Source organism: Castor canadensis, chromosome 6 (genome assembly GCF_047511655.1).
Source record: "Castor canadensis chromosome 6, mCasCan1.hap1v2, whole genome shotgun sequence".
In the NCBI taxonomy this organism is placed as follows: domain Eukaryota; kingdom Metazoa; phylum Chordata; class Mammalia; order Rodentia; family Castoridae; genus Castor; species Castor canadensis.
In genome coordinates this window covers 19216662-19232973 of record NC_133391.1, presented here as the reverse complement: position 1 = coordinate 19232973, position 16312 = coordinate 19216662, and positions in this window count along the sequence as shown.

Genomic DNA, 16312 nt, shown 5'->3' with positions numbered 1-16312 from the left:
GCCATCCAGGAGGTGGTTCTTAACTGGTGACGGGGTTAGGTCCTGATACCTCCACTGTAAATTGAAAATACTGCAAGTTGAGGATGTGTTTAATACTCCTACCAAACATCATTGGTTAATGACACCACACACTGCAAAGGAATCATTTGCCCCCTGGTGATCAGTGGCTGACTGGGAGCTAAGGCCCTTGGCACTGCTCAGCGTCTCCCAAGGCAGTATTGTTTCACCTACGACTGGTGTGGGAAAATCTAAATTCCAAATTCCAGGTATGGTTGCTATTGATGCTTGTCGCTGACATGCTGTCATCAAGTCAAAACATCGGCACTCCAACCATGGCAAGTTGGGGACAATCTATAATCCTTTCTGCAGATAAAGAAATTGAAACACAGAGAGGTTGAGTAACTTGTCCTAAGTCACACAGCTACTCAGAGCTAGAGTTAGTCTGACATCAAAGGCTATTTGTGCTACCTGGCCTCTATTTTTCCCTTCAGAAGAGAGTCTAGAGGCAAGTTTAATGGCACATAATAAATACAGAAAAATAAAAAATGGGCTGAAGGAGTGGCTCAAGTAGTAGAGCACCTGCCTAGCAAGTATAAAGCTCTGAGTTCAAACCTCAGTGCAACAAAAAAAATTGTAGTCAATAAAAGATAATGCCACAGGATAAACTTGAAAGCTATATTGAATGAGTTAGAGCTACACCTATCTGTGTGGAGGGAAGCCTTTGATATACAGTTAAGAAAACCAAATTGCAGAGTAGTTATGTAGTGCAGAAAACCACAGAAGGCTTATACGGTCTGGTGTTCTCCCTGCATCTCTCCCCATGCTTACCAAACGTGTACCTATAGACTCAACTACAAATGCCAACTGAGGTGCTGAAGGTGTGTGAGTTCATTTATTTTTCTCTTTTTTTTTATTTCATGAATCTCACTGGCAGCATGCCATGCTTTTTAATATTTAAAGAGGAACTCAATAAGGAAAAATTTATTGAATGTTAATAAGGTGAAAGTCTAGTGATAAATCTCAGAGAAGGTGATTTGCCAGGTCATCCCTGGAGCAAGCAGGGAAACTTGACTCAATTCAAAGCTGTCTCCATGACACACAGCCTCCTATCTGAAGAGCTGAGCACAGTAGCTCACAACTGTAATCCTTGCTACCTGAGAGGCTGGAATCAGGAGGATTGCAGTTTGAGGCCATCTGGACAAATAGTTCTCAAGACCCCATCTCCCAAATAACCAGAGTAAAGTGGGCTGGAGGTGTGGCTCAAGTGGTAGAGTGCCTGCTTTGCAAGCATGAAGTCTGACTTTAAGACCCAGTATCACCAAAAAAAAAAAGCAAGTTCCATTTTGAACAGGAAGAGATGAAGTTATGAGGACATTGTGGCCTAGGCTGGTGGCCAGGCCCGGTAGAGAGCACCATGCCCACTGATACATTTCCTAGGTTTGTATCATCTCATCACCCCTTGACAACTTGCTCAATGAGGAGCCCTGGCCACTGTACCACCTGACAAGGCCATCAGTCCTGGGTAAGGACCAGGCTTCCATTCTTGATCAACCATCTCACAAAGACCATGGCTTCAGTTACCATTTCTGGGTTCAAGGGAGGAAATTCCTGCTAAATATAGATCTGGGTTCCCCTGCAACTTCTCCCAAAGACTCAGAAGCACAGCCTGGAGGTATGGGGTTGGAGAAGCTCTGTGCTCTGCACTTGGACAGAACGACAAGAGCCAGACATATACCTCTCTCTTGTCCTCTCCTCTTTTGAGGTGTGGTGGCTCCAGGTGACCTTTGCAGAGGTGTCTGTATGACCAGCAACTGGCAAGTACTCTTGTGCAACTCTGGCTGCTCAGTTATGCACCACCTGGTTCTTTGTTCTCCTGTGACTTCCCTTACACTTCCCCTCAGTCTGGCTGTCCTGAGAGCAACAGTGGCAGCAGGTGAACTTCACCTTGGGTTAATGCTCTTAGATCAGGGAAGAGGCATGGTAGTTAAAAAGGTTTTAGAAATGGTCATACCTGCTGTGATCAATCATTTTTTATACAGAAAATTGAGAACTCTTTGAAGTTTGAGCACTTGGCTGGTTGGCCTTGGAAAAGATTTAAAAAAAAATTTTGTCCAATATAAGAAAATGCAGGCTAGACACAATTATTCAGGGAAAATAAGTTCTCCCTTCCTTTTCATAGAAAAGAATTTAAATTTTTGTGGAGCACAATTATGTGAATGGTATTTATTGATTCTGTTATTTTATTGTGTATCTTCACTCTAGGGTTATGTCTTTTGAATTAACACTCTATATGTTAGGTAAAAGATGCTGACTTTATTCAAAAAATATTTGGTATTTTGAGCAAGGCTTACTGTATAGCTAAGATAAAATAAATCCAAGTAAAAGTAACATTCTTCTTTTGAAATTTGATAAACACAGGAATGAGTAAAAGTCAAGGATCACCTGGAATTGCTGGGCAGAGTCTGGAAGCCCTGAGCATCACTTCTGGGAAACTTCATCCAGGCGTGTGTTTGCTGTCAGGCAGGGCTGAGGGCCCCAAACCCCTGAACAGGGTCTTTAAGCACCAAGACCAGCAGACAAACTGCTCAGGTCCCTCAGTTCTCCCCCTGCAAGTGCAGAACTCAGGGTTTTGAGGACACCACTTGGATTGGATGCTTCTTGTCCCTGGGGACATGAGCTGGGGAGACTGTGGAGCACTGAGAATCTGCTCAACCCACACACTATTAAGCTAAAGCAGTTACCAGTGCACAAGGAAGGGGAGCATCTGTAGTGAACACAGCCCAGCAGTGACAACTGACCCTTCTTCAAAGACCCCAGTCAGTGTCCACATTTCTGTGCAGTGCTGGGGATCGGGTCTGGTGTCCTGAGCACCTGGCAGAATGCTGGGTTACTGAGCAACACCCCAAGTCCAGTGAGGAGAAATTGCACCCCATTCTGGCCACTACAGTCTCCCACCTGCACATTGAGAATATGTCAACTGAAAGACTATAGGGGATTAAAACTCTCAACTAACAACCTGGCCTCAGATGCACAAATCCCAACACAAGAAACATAAAAGGTATGAAAAAACAAGGCAACATGGCTCCTCCAGAACTCAGCTCCATAGTAATGAACTCTAATGATAGTGAAGTAGATGTAATCTCAAAGAATTTTAAAAAATGATTACAAGAATGATAAATGGAATTAAAGAGGACATGAATGAACACCTGAGTGAATTCCAAGAAAACTCAAAGTGCTGAATAATGCAGGACATGAAAGAGGAATTTTGAAACAAATCATACTGACATTCTGGAAATGAAAAGTTCAATAAATTAAATTAAAAAACTCAGTTGAAAATCCCATCAATAAACTGGATCAAGTTCAAGATAGAATATCAGGGCTCGAAGACAGAGTATATTCATTAGACCATTCAGATGAAGATTAAAAAGACAAATAAAGAAGTACAAATGGGACATGCAAGACCTTGGCAACAATATTAAAAGATCAAATCAATGAGTCATGGGTATAGAAAAAGGAGAAGAGGTGCAAGCCAAATGCTAGAAAACACGTCCAATAAAATAATAGCAGAAAACTTTCCAAATACTAAGAAAGACAGGCTCATTCTACTAAGGCAGACTTTTAGAACTCCAAATAGACAAGACCATAAAACAACCTCTCCATGTCATATTGCAGTTAAAACATTAGATATGCAGAGCAAGGGAAAATATTGAACACTATAAGAGAGAAGCATCAAGTCACTCAGAAAGATAAACATATCAGAATGGTGACAGATTTCTCAACAGAAGCTCTGAAAGCAAGGAGGGCATGGAATGATGTATTTCAGGCCCTGAAAGAAAATAACTGTCAACCTAGATAACTGTACCCAGCAAAGTGATCCTTCATAACTGAAGGAGAAACGAGAACCTTCTATGATAAATAAAGCTGAAGGAATTCATGACCACTAAACCAGCACTGCATAAGATACTTAAAGGAATCCTGCACACAAAAGAGGCAGATAAACATAATCATGAAAATATGAGAAAGAAGAAATCTCACAAGATGAGTAGATAAGCAAATGAAGAGTAGGAAAGAATCAAATACTACAAAACACAAAATGGTAGAAATTATTACAAACATTCCAATCATAACTGGACTCTTTTTGGTGGTATTGGTGTTTTAACTCAGGGCCTCACACTTGCTAGACACGCACACTACCACTTGAACCATGCCCTATCTTTTTTTTAACTTTAGTTATTTTTCAGATAGGAACTTGAGTTTTTGCCTGGGACTGGTCTTGGATCATGATCTTACCTGGGATTACTGCTATGGGCCATCATGCTTGGTTGTTGGTTGAGATGGGGGTCTCATTATCTTTTTTGGGGGCTAGCCTCAAATCACAAAACTTCTGATCACTGCCTCCCAAATAGTTTGAATTACAGGTATGAGTCACCATGCCTGGCAAAACCAAATGTTAATGGTCTCAATTCTCCAATCAAAAGACAGAGGCTGCATTAAAAAATAACCCAACCATTTGTTGCCTACAAGAAATGCACTATCTTAAAGTGAAACAATGAAAACAGATTTTCAAAATGGCCCCCAAACAAGCAGGAGTAGCTATACTCATATTTGACAGAGCATATTTCAAACAAAAATTAGAAGAGACAAAGAATCATATAGATAAAGGGAATAACCCATCAGGAGGATGTAACAATTGTAAAGATAAATGCACCAAACATCAGTATACCTGACTGCACAAAACAAACACTACTGGAAATAAAAGCAAAGATAAACCCCAACACAATAACAGTGTGCAACTCTAATACCCCACTCTCACCAACAGGTCATCCAGACAAAAAAATATCAACAAGGAAACATCAGAATTAAATGTCACTATAGAGCAGATGGACTTAGCAGACAACTACAGAATATTTTACCCAACAGCTGCAGAATACACTTGCTTCTCAGCAGTCCATAGAACTTTCTCCAAAATAGATCATGCTTTAGGATGTAAAGCAATTTTAACAAATACAAGGAAATTGAAATAACTTCCTGCACTTCATCCAAATATAATGGAATAAAACTTGAAATCAATAAAAGAGAAACCACAGAAAATATTCAAACACAAGGAGAGTGAACTACTCACTTTTGAATGATCAGTGAGTTATTGAAGACATAAGGGGGTAAATAAGTTCCTAGAATTAAAGGAAAATGAAAACACCTTACCAGAATCTTGGGGATACAGCAAAGGTGGTGATAAGAAGGACTTTTATTGTTATGAATGCCTTCATTAAAAAATCAGAGAGACCTCAAATAAATAATTTAATAATGCACCTTAAATTCTTAGCAAGAGGAGAACAAGTTGAACCCAAAAGCAGTAGATGGAAAGAAATAATAGAGATCAGAGCAGAAATCAATAAAATGGAGGCCAAAAGAACAGCACAAAGAATCAATGGAAGAGAAAGTTGGTTCTTTTAAAAAAGAAACAAGATTGACAAATCCTTAGCCAAGCTAGTAAAAGGAAAGTGGAGAAGACCCAAATTAATAGAATTAGAAATGAAAATGGTGATAACACAATAAAAAACAATGAAAGTCAGAGGATCATTAGGGAATACTCTGAAAACCTATATTCTAATACATTGGAAAATCTCTAAGAAATGAATAAATTTATAGACATAAATGCCCTACTAAAATTGAACCAAGAAGATATAAACTACCCATGCAGATGTATAACAGGCAATGAGATTGAAGAAGTAATAAAGAGTCTCCCAACAGAGAAAAGACCAGGACTGGATGATTCACTGCTAAATTCTACCAAACCTTAAAGAACTAACGCCAATGGTCATCAAACTATTTTATCAAAAAAGAAGGAAAGCTATTAAATTCATTCTATGAAGATAGTATTACCCTGATACCAAATTGGATAAGGACACAATAAAAAAAGGAAATTATAGACCAATTTCCTTGGTGAACATACATGCAAAATTTCCCAATAAAATACTTACAAACCAAAATCACTAACATATTAAAAAGATTGTACATGTGATCAAGTTGATTTCATTCCATGGATGCAGAGATGGTTTAACATACACAAATCAATAAATGTAATACAGAATGTAAACAGAAGTAAGGAAAAATCACGTACTTATGTCATCATATGCAGAAAAAGCCTTTGACAAAAGATATCATTTCTTCATGATAAAAGCCCTGAACAAACAAGGACTAGAAGGAATGCATCTCAACATAATAAGGCTATATATGAAAAACCTAAGGCCAACACTATACTAAATGGAGAAAAAATGAAACCATTACCTCTAAGGCCAGGAACAAGACAAGGGTGATCACTCTGTCTTTTCTTATTCAATGCAGTGCTTGAATCCAGAGCAATAAGGCAAGAGAAAGAAATAAACAGGATACAAATAGCAAAGGGGGAAGTCAAATGATCCCTATTTGCAGTTGATGTGATCCTGTATTTAAGAGATTGTAGATCTGACCAACACCTTCAGCAAAATAGCAGGATACAAACTCAGTGTGCGAAACTCAGTAGCTGTTTTATACATCAATAATGAACATGCTGAGATTGAAATCAGGGAGCCATGTACAATTGGCTGAAGAATAAAAAATACCTAGCAACAAAGCTAACTAAGGATGTGAAAGACCTCTACAATGAAAACTATAAATCTTTGAAAAAAATTTAAAGACACCAGAAGATGCAAAGACCTCCCATGTTCATGGATTGGTAGAATTATAGTGAAAATGGTGACAACGGAAAGTAATCTACAGATTCAATGCCATCTCCACAAGAATTGCAATGTCATTCCTCACAGAAATAGAAAAATTAATCATGAAATTCATATGGAAGCACAAAAGACCCAGGGTAACCAAAGCAATCCTGAGCAAAAAGAGCCATGCTGGAGGTATCACAATACCTGACTTCAAACATAACTACAGAGCCATAGTAATAAAAACTGCATGGTACTGGAACAAAACCAGACACAAAGCACAAAGGAATATAAAACAAGTCCCAGAAATAAACATACACAGCTACAGCCACCTGACTTTTGACAAAGGCACCAGGAATATACGTTGAAGAAAAGACACCTATTCAACAAATGGTGTTGGGAAAACTGGACCCACATCTAGAAGACTGAAACAATCTCTCACCTTAGATGAGAATTAGTTCAAAATGGATCACAGATCTTAATGCAACACCTAAATCTTTGAAACTATTAGAGGAGAACAGGGAAGAGCACTTGGAGGTAATGACTATGATTAGGACAGTAATTGCTCAGGAAATAAGAGCAAGAATTGACAAATGGGATTGTATTAAGTTTCAAAGCTTCTGCACAGGGGGCTGGGGGTATAGCTCAGTGATAGGACACTTGGCTAGTGTATGAAAGGTCCTGGGTTCAATCCTCAGTATCTCTCTCTCTCTCTCTCTCTCTCTCTCTCTCTCTCTCTCTCTCACACACACACACACACACACACACACACACACACAAGCTTCTGTATAGAGAAAACAGATAGAATGGGAGAAAAATCTTTGCAGCTATTCATTGGATAAAGTATTAATTTCCAGAATATATAAATTGCTCCAAAAATTAAGCAAAAGGGCAAACACTCCAATTAATAAATGGACAAATGAACAGACAGTTCTCAAAAGAGGTGCAAATGGCCACTAAATACATGAAGAAATGTTCAACACCCTTAGGCATAGAGGAAAGGCAAATCAAAATGACACTGAGATTCTATCTCATCTCAGTCAAGATAGCTGTTCCCAAGAAAACAAGCAGCAAATGCTGGCAAAGAAGTGCTTGGCGGGGGGAGGAACCCTCATGCCCTGTTTTTGGGAATGTAAATTAGTGCAGCCACTATGAAAGTCAGTGTGGAGGCTCCACGGAAAACTCTAAACAGAACCAACCGCATTGTGATCCAGTGACACCACTCCTGGGCATTTATCCAAAAGAATGTAAGTCCGTATACAACAGACCCCTGCACACCGTGTTCATACCAGCCCTGTTCACCATAGCCAAACTGTCGCACCAACCCAGCTGTCTGTCCACTGGCTGATGAAGGGATAAAGGAAATTTGGTACATATACCCAACGGAGTATTTTTAGCCATAAGAAGAATGGAATGTGTCAATTTGCAGGACATAGTCCTATACATGGAACTAGAGTGGATGGAACTGGAGACCAGCATGTTAAGCAAAATGAGACAGACTAAGAGGGAGAAACGTGAAGAATGGTTTGCATTCCAAGATGGCGGCTAGAGGAAGGAAGCAGAAAGCGACCCTCCTATAGTGAAATCTTGGAGAGACACTGGAGACACACTTTGCAGGCATAATCACCGAGAAAAGGCATAACTTTGACCCCTCCACACCTCCAGCCGGCGCAGAGAATCTCCACTTCACGTTAAACGGAGAAACGAGGAGGGCCCCCGGGGCCACCAGTGGCCAGCGCCCATACGGCTTGGGAAGACGCAGACCAGGTGAGCTTCGCGGTACAGCGGTTCTCCCACAGACAAGCCTGGGCCAGAGCAGCATAGCCCCCTGGACAGACTGACCTCCACCCAGGAAAAAAAAAAGAGAAACTGAGTAATAAGCAATAAGAACAGTTAAGACACGCTGGAAAGAGGGTGGGGCGCCCTGAGCGCTGAAGATCGGGGGAAGGGAATCCTTCCTGGGACTGTAAATAAACAAGCCAGGCGGGCCGGAGAGCCTCTGGCGGGAGCGGGGCGTGTGCCCAGCAACCAGGAGCGGGGAAGCTTGTGAGAGGAGGGAAGACCCACTTCCCACGTGAACTGTAAACAAACATGGCGGCCGGCAGGAGCAGCAGCACCGCCCAGTAAGCAGGAGCAGGAAAGCTTCTGAAAGTGGCAGTGGGAGGAAAACTTCACAGGAGAGGGGGGAAGACCCACCTCCCACATGAACTGTAAATAAACACGCAGGCCTGACAACACGGGGGCAGTGTCACCTTTCCCAGTGCTTGGAAAGGGGAAAGCCTGTAGCAGAGGCCCCCACACAGGAGAACTCTGAGCAAACAAAGCCTGTGGGACCAGGTGAGTGATAGCTCACCCCAGAGATCTGCATAAATAACGCCGCCAGCTACAGGCTGAGGCAGGCAAGCCACAGTTGCAGATACCACTCTCAGAACTGTCTCCAGACGCTTTTTTTTCTTTTTCTCCCTACCTTTGATGAGAGAACAACTGAATTACACCTGCAAGCCGAAAAGCTTACTGAAACTGTATTGCATTTGAACTGGGGACACTTGGTGGGGCTTTGTGTGTGTGTGTGTGTGTGTGTGTGTGTGTGTGTGTGTGTGTGTGAGGGTGTAGTTTTGTTCTACTTTATGTATCCCCTTTGATGAGACAACTACAGAACAACATCTGAGGCACCAACTCCAGGACTGGAGATTGAGACAGACACCCAAATTATTAAGACTGAAACTGCATTGCATATAAACTTGGAAGTTTTTTGGTTTTTTTTTTTTAATTTTCTATTTACCATTTTATTTTAATTCATTTTTATATATAGATATTACTTTCATTTACTTATTTTTTATTTTTTTATCTTTGATTTTCAATCCTCTCTCTGTCTCTCTAATGTCTGTTCAGCTTACTATCGATTAGTACACTAACACTCCCTGTTTATACCTTTGAAACTCTCTTGTCTGATACCTTGTTCTGCTTTCTCCCTCTTGTCTGTATATTTGTTTTCCCCTTTTCTTTAACTTCTTGCTTTCCATCTCAGCTCACTCTTCCATTCTAAATATTACCATTGTTATTATTACAAGCCAGAAAATACTTAATTACACACAGTACAGGGACAGTAACAACACCAAGGACAATGATGGGAAGACAGAAAAAACAGGGAAACCAGTTTCCCCACAGCAAAAAAATTGTACAGGAACCAGAGGGGAATGAAGAGAACAGAAACTCAGATCCAGACTCCAACAAAATGAAGATAAACTATGCCAAAGGACCCAATGAAGCCCATAAGAATAATTTAAAAGAAGACATACTACAAGTACTCAATGAGAATTTTATAGAGATGATACTGGATAAGGTCAACCAAAATGTACAGGAGACACTCAAGAAATTCCAAGACAATAAAAATAGAGAATTTGAAAAAGCAAAAGAAGAAATAAAGGAAACCATAGAAGCACTGTATAAACACCAAAGTGAAAGAGAGAACACAATGAATAAATGGATAAATGAACTCAGGACAAAATAGACAATAATAAAGAAGAAAACTGCCAGGATATGGAAAACCTCAGAAAAAAGAACGAAACAGAATTGCAAAACAGAATGGAAGGCCAATCCAGCAGAATAGAACAAACAGAAGACAGAATCTCAGAACTTGAAGATGAAATGGTAATTAAAGGAAAAACCAAAGAACTATTAATTAAACAACTCAAGACCTGTGAAAAGAAAATGCAAGAACTCACTGACTCCATCAAAAGACCAAACTTGAGAATCATGGGCATCGAAGAAGGAGAAGAGGTGCAAGCGAAGGGAATGCGTAATATATTCAACAAAATAATGACGGAAAATTTCCCAAATCTAGAGAAAGATATTCCCATACAAATGCAAGAGGCCTCCAGAACACCAAACAGACCAGATCAAAATAGAACTACTCCACAACATATCATCATTAAAACAACAAGTTCAGAAACTAAGGAAAGAATATTGAAGGCTGTAAGAGAGAAAAAACAAGTAACACACAAAGGTAAACCCATCAAAATCACAGCAGACTTCTCAACAGAAACATTAAAAGCAAGAAGAGCATGGGGTGAGATCTTCCAGGCACTGAATGAAAATAACTTCAACCCCAGGATACTCTACCCAGCAAAGCTATCATTCAAAATAGATGGAGCAATAAAAGTCTTCCATGATAAGCAGAAACTAAAACAATATGTGACCACAAAGCCACCATTACAAAAGATTCTGCAAGGGATCCTGCACACAGAAAGTGACACCCAATTTAACCATGAAAAGGCAGGCAGCACCAAACCACAGGATAAGAAAAAGCAAGACAGTAGAGAGTAACATCAAGTTAGGTACACACAATCAAACCTTCAAACAACTAAGACAACTAAATGGCAGGAATCACCACTTACCTATCAGTACTAACGCTTAATGTTAATGGACTTAATTCACCCATCAAAAGACACCGTTTGACAAAATGGATTAAAAAAGAAGATCCAACAATTTGTTGCTTACAGGAGACTCATCTCACCGACAGAAATAAGCATATGCTTAGGATGAAAGGCTGGAAGAAGATTTACCAAGACAATGGCCCCTGAAAACAAGCAGGAGTAGCAATACTTATCTCTGACAAAGTAGACTTCAAACCTACATTGATCAAATGAGATAAAGAAGGACATTCCATACTAATAAAAGGGGAAATAGACCAAAAGGAAATAATAATCATCAATCTGTATGTACCCAATGTCAACGCACCCAATTTCATCAAACATACCCTGAAAGACCTAAAAGCATATATAAACGCCAACACAGTGGTAGTGGGAGACTTTAACACTCCATTATCATCAATAGATAGGTCATCCAAACAAAGACTCAATAAAGAAATCCAAGATCTAAAATATGCAATAGATCAAGTGGACCTAGTAGATGTCTACAGAACATTTCATCCAACCTCTACACAATATACATTCTTCTCAGCAGCCCATGGAACCTTCTCCAAAATAGATCATATCCTAGGGCACAAAGCAAGTCTCAGCAAATATAAGAAAATAGAAATAATACCGTGCATACTATCTGACCACAATGCAGTAAAAGTAGAACTCAACAACAAAAGTAAAGACAAAAAACATGCAAACAGCTGGAAACTAAATAACTCATTACTTAATGAACAATGGATCATCAATGAAATAAAAGAGGAAATTAAAAAGTTCCTGGAAGTCAATGAAAATGAAAACACAACCTACCGGAACCTATGGGACACAGCTAAGGCAGTCTTGAGAGGAAAGTTTATAGCCATGAGTGCATATATTAAAAAGATTGAAAGATCCCAAATCAATGACATAATGATACATCTCAAACTCCTAGAAAAACAAGAGCAAGCAAATCCCAAAACAAATAGAAGGAGAGAAATATTAAAAATAAGAGCTGAAATCAACGAAATAGAAACCAAAAAAACCATACAAAGAATTAATGAAACAAAAAGTTGGTTCTTTGAAAAAATAAACAAGATCGATAGACCCCTGGAAAACCTGACTAAAATGAGGAGAGAAAAAACCCAAATTAGTAGAATTAGGAATGCAAAAGGGGAGATAACAACAAACACCATGGAAGTCCAGGAAATCATCAGAGACTACTTTGAGAACCTATATTCAAATAAATTTGAAAATCTTACAGAAATGGACAGATTTCTAGATACATATGATCATCCAAAACTGAACCAAGAGGAAATTAATCACCTGAATAGACCTATAACACAAAATGAAATTGAAGCAGCAATCAAGAGTCTCCCCAAAAAGGAAAGTCCAGGACCTGATGGATTCTCTGCTGAATTCTATCAGACCTTTAAAGAAGAACTGATACCAACCCTCCTTAAACTGTTCCACGAAATAGAAAGGGAAGGAAAAATGCCTAACACATTTTATGAAGCCAGTATTACACTTATCCCAAAACCAGGCAAAGACACCTCCAAAAAGGAGAACCATAGGCCAATCTCCTTAATGAACATTGATGCAAAAATCCTCAACAAAATAATGGCAAACCGAATTCAGCAACACATCAAAAAGATTATTCACCACGACCAAGTAGGCTTCATCCCAGGGATGCAGGGGTGGTTCAACATACGAAAATCAATAAACGTAATAAACCACATTAACAGAAGCAAAGACAAAAACCACTTGATCATCTCAATAGATGCAGAAAAAGCCTTCGATAAGATCCAACACCATTTCATGATAAAAGCTCTAAGAAAACTAGGAATAGAAGGAAAGTTCCTCAACATTATAAAAGCTATATATGACAAACCTACAGCCAGCATTATGCTTAACAGAGAAAAATTAAAACCATTCCCTCTAAAATCAGGAACCAGACAAGGATGCCCACGACCTCCACTCCTATTCGACATAGTACTGGAATTCCTAGCCAGAGCAATTAGGCAAGAAGAAGGAATAAAAGGAATACAAATAGGTAAAGAAACTGTCAAAATATCCCTATTTGCAGACGACATGATCCTATACCTTAAAGACCCAAAAAACTCTACTCAGAAGCTTCTAGACATCATTAATAGCTATAGCAAGGTAGCAGGATATAAAATCAACATAGAAAAATCATTAGCATTTCTATACATTAACAATGAGCAAACGGAAAAAGAATGTATGAAAATAATTCCATTTACAATAGCCTCAAACAAAATCAAATACCTAGGTGTAAACCTAACAAAAGATGTGAACAACTTCTACAAGGAAAACTATAAACTTTTGAAGAAAGAGATTGAGGAAGACTATAGAAAGTGGAGAGATCTCCCATGCTCATGGATTGGTAGAATCAACATAGTAAAAATGTCTGTACTCCCAAAAGTAATCACATGTTTAATGCAATTCCCATCAAAATTCCAATGACATTCATTAAAGAGATTGAAAAATCTACTGTTAAATTTATATGGAAACACAAGAGGCCACGAATAGCCAAGGCAATACTCAGTCAAAAGAACAATGCAGGAGGTATCACAATACCTGACTTCAAACTATAGTACAAAGCAATAACAATAAAAACAGCATGGTACTGGCACAAAAACAGACATGAAGACCAGTGGAACAGAATAGAGGACCCAGATATGAAGCCACACAACTATGAGCAACTTATCTTTGACAAAGGAGCTAAAAATATACGATGGAGAAATAGCAGCCTCTTCAACAAAAACTGCTGGGAAAACTGGTTAGCAGTCTGCAAAAAACTGAAACTAGATCCATGTATATCACCCTATACCAAGATTAACTCAAAATGGATCAAGGATCTTAATATCAGACCCCAAACTCTTAAGTTGATACAAGAAAGAGTAGGAAATACTCTGGAGTTAGTAGGTATAGGTAAGAACTTTCTCAGTGAAACCCCAGCAGCACAGCAACTAAGAGATAGCATAGATAAATGGGACTTCATAAAACTAAAAAGCTTCTGTTCATCAAAAGAAATGGTCTCTAAACTGAAGAGAACACCCACAGAGTGGGAGAAAATATTTGCCAACTACACATCAGACAAAGGACTGATAACCAGAATATATAGGGAACTTAAAAAACTAAATTCTCCCAAAACTAATGAACCAATAAAGAAATGGGCAAGTGAACTAAACAGAACTTTCTCAAAAGAAGAAATTCAAATGGCCAGAAAACACATGAAAAAATGCTCACCATCTCTAGCAATAAAGGAAATGCAAATTAAAACCACGCTAAGATTCCACCTCACCCCTGTTAGAATAGCCATCATCAGCAACACCACCAACAACAGGTGTTGGCGAGGATGTGGGGAAAAAGGAACCCTCTTACACTGTTGGTGGGAATGTAGACTAGTACAACCACTCTGGAAAAAAATTTGGAGGCTACTTAAAAAGCTGGACATCGATCTACCATTTGATCCAGCAATACCACTCTTGGGGATATACCCAAAAGACTGTTACTCCAGAGGCACCTGCACATCCATGTTTATTGCGGCACTATTCACAATAGCCAAGTTATGGAAACAGCCAAGATGCCTCACCACTGATGAATGGATTAAGAAAAAATCCATTAAGAATGGATTGTGGTATCTATACACAATGGAATTTTATGCAGCCATGAAGAAGAACGAAATGTTATCATTCACTGGTAAATGGATGGAATTGGAGAACATCATTCTGAGTGAGGTTAGCCTGGCTCAAAAAACCAAAAATCGTATATTCTCCCTCATATGTGGACATTAGATCAAGGGCAAACACAACAAGGGGATTGGACTATGAACACATGATAAAAGTGAGAGCACACAAGGGAGGGTTGAGGATAGGTAAGACACCTAAAAAACTAGCTAGCATTTGTTGCCCTTAACGCAGAGAAACTAAAGCAGATACCTTAAAGCAACTGAGGCCAATAGGAAAAGGGGACCAGGAACTAGAGAAAAGGTTAGATCAAAAAGAATTAACCTAGAAGGTAACACCCATGCAGAAGAAATCAATGTGAGTCAATGCCCTGTATAGCTATCCTTATCTCAACCAGCAAAAACCCTTGTTCCTTCCTATTATTGCTTATACTCTCTCTACAACAAAATTAGAAATAAGGGCAAAATAGTTTCTGCTGGGTATTGGGGGGGGAGAGGGAGGGGGCGGAGTGGGTGGTAAGGGAGGGGGTGGGGGCAGGGGGGAGAAATGAACCAAGCCTTGTATGCTCATATGAATAATAAAAGAAAAATGAAAAAAAAAAAAGAGGGAGAAACGTTGAATGCACTTTCTCATAGGCAGAATCTAGACCTAAAAAAGCAATGACACAAGGGTGAATCTGGGACTGTTTGGTGATGGGAACCAGAGGGAGGGACAGAAGAGGGTGAAAGTATAGAGAGAAGGGGGGTAGTAAATATAATTGAGGTGCTTTACATACGTGTATAAAAATGGAGTAAAAAAAACCTAATACAGATTATTTTAAAAGGGGGAGCAGCCAAGGGGGGCTAAGAAAGAGGAACGGAAGGGATGATTCAGTGTAATGTTAACTGTTAGCTTATTATAAGTGGCCTTTATAATGTCAAGGTATGTTCCACGCCTGACTAATTTGTTTAGAGTTGTTGTCATGAGGGGAAGTTGAATTTCATCAACTGTCTTTTCTATACCAATTGGGATGACCATATGGTTCTTGTCCTTTTCTGTTGACGTTTATTGAGTTGTGTACCTGGAACCATCCTTCCATCTTGGGACAAAGCCCACTCTATCTTGGCGAATGACCTGCTTAATGGGCTGTTGGATATGGTTTCTCATATCATGTTGAGGATTTTTGCATCTGTGCTCATCTGGAATATTGGCCTGTTGTTTTCTTTTTTGGTGAGTCCCTGTTTGGTTTTGATATCATGGTAATGCTGGCCTGTAGAACCTGCATGGAAGGACCCTGGTTGGTCAGTTGTCTTCTGTGTTTGAATTCAGCAGCAACACCATCTGGTCCTGGGATTTTCTCTTTTCTCTTCTCCTCCCCTCCCCTCTCTTCCCTCTCCTTTCCCCCTCTCTTTGTTTTTCTTTCAGTGGTACTCATGTTTGAACTCAGGGCCTCACATTTACTAGTCAAGCACTCTGCCACTTGAGCCACTCCACCAGTCTTTTTATTTGTGATGGATTTTTTTGAGATAGG